The sequence below is a fragment of the Sinocyclocheilus anshuiensis genome, unplaced genomic scaffold, assembly GCF_001515605.1.
Source record: "Sinocyclocheilus anshuiensis isolate Anshui unplaced genomic scaffold, SAMN03320099.WGS_v1.1 scaffold137, whole genome shotgun sequence".
Taxonomy (NCBI): domain Eukaryota; kingdom Metazoa; phylum Chordata; class Actinopteri; order Cypriniformes; family Cyprinidae; genus Sinocyclocheilus; species Sinocyclocheilus anshuiensis.
The window spans coordinates 173824-175696 of NW_015537932.1; the positions used below are offsets into that span (position 1 = coordinate 173824).

A 1873-nucleotide genomic window follows, 5' to 3' on the forward strand; every position below is an offset into this window, starting at 1 on the left:
CAGAAAAATGCTCTGCTTTTAAACTTTCTATTCCTCAGAATTAAGCAGCAGTTTTCCATATTGATAAGAAATGTTCCTTAAGCAGCAAATCAGCATATTATGATGATTTCTGAAAGATCATGTGACACTGAAGACTGGAGTAATGATGCTGAAATTCAACTTTGCAGGAATAAATTACATTTTAAATATATTCACACAGAAAACAGTTCTGTGAAATGATAATTATATTTCATATTATTGTTTTTACTATTTTTTTCTTGAAATAAATGCAGCCCTGGTAGCATAAATGTAAATATTTTTTAGCAAATTTTGAATAAAACTGTACAATAAAATATAAATATTATGGTAAAAAAATTGTGAGCATAATATTCAAAAACATAAAAAAAAAATAAAAATCATACAAATCCCAAACTTTTGAACGGTAATGTACATTTTTAGCAAATTTGGAATAAAACTGTACAATAAAATATAAATATTATGGTAAAAAAATTGTGAGCATAATATTCAAAAACATTAAAAAAAAAAAAAAATCATACAAATCCCAAACTTTTGAACGGTAATGTACATTTTTCACATTACAAGTTCTAAATTGTAAAAATAGTTTATTGTTCATGATGCATAATGTAAAGTGTTTCCCATAAAGCGTATAATTACAGAACAGAATAATAGAGATGTCTCATCCAGGACATGTCTTACCCTTGAGAGAGAACATTTTGTATGTTTTTGCCCAGATAAGTCTAGCATAACATGCAAAACCAAGATAAAGTACCTGCCAGATATTGCAAAATCTCAATCACCAAATACTGCAATTGCATTTCACAACACTTCTTGTCTTTAAAAGCTGTTTTGCAGAAGGAAGCAGGGCCCTGACAAACATGCCGGTGACATGAGGATGTTGTGATCTTGCTGAACATCTCTGTGATAAGATCGACAGCGCTGGCTTGCTTACTTTGGTGTGTCTGAAAGTTCACAACACTGCGTTTTCAGGGATTATGTGGCAACGGAAGTGACATAGTCACTCGAAAAGCCCAAGATCTCCGACTCCTGTTTCGTGGCTTCTGTCTGTAGCTCCTCTGAAGGCAGATCTTGCTGCACAGAGGACAGGTAAGTGAAGTTTGTGAGATCTGTGGCAAGATGGCAGGATGGTAGCGTGACTTTAGGAGTAATGAATGAACAACTCGGATCCTCTGCGCCTGTCAGCCATGTTTTCTCTGTTGTGATGGGTCGCACGTCTAAAACCTCGACGTCACACCATTTACAGTCCTCTATCATCAGAGTATGGATCTTTTCACTCGCCTTAAAAAGAACAGAAAAGAGTCAAAACTGTGAAAAAATACAGCACTCAAAAATATAAGAATAGAAAACAACAGCACACAATAATTAGGGTACATTGTAAAAAAATTATTTTTCAAAGTAAAAAGATTACCGGAGTACGTTTTAATATTTTCAGTTTTTCTATTAAAAATTTTTACAGTTAATTCAATATGTTACTTGCCAATTTGTAATTGTCAGTTACTAGCAATTTCTGGGTGAAAATTATATCTACACCGCATTTTTTCAGTGTAACACTCCACAATATCCTTGCCTTAATGTCCAATAAAAAAAACAAAATGTGTGTGTGTATATATATATATATATATATATATATATGTTATTTAGACTTTAACTGAAATAAAATAAAATAAATTATAAAAAAGAAACTTTAAAAAGAAAACGAAACTATACGATTTCATTTCAACTATACAATTTTATTTTATTTAGTTTTAATTAAAGTCCCCATGAAATCAAAATTAAAGTTTTTTGGGTGTTAGTATCAATATGTTAGTCTTAAGGTTATCTATAAGGCAGTGTGCTCCAAAACAGTGACAAAATT

At 31.3% G+C, this 1873-nt stretch overlaps 1 pseudogene; it reads right to left on the reverse strand.

Moving 5' to 3' along the window:
• Nucleotides 1-622: 622 nt before the first annotated feature.
• Nucleotides 623-1873, reverse strand: part of LOC107658257 (leukemia inhibitory factor receptor-like) — a 21958-nt pseudogene continuing 20707 nt past the window's right edge.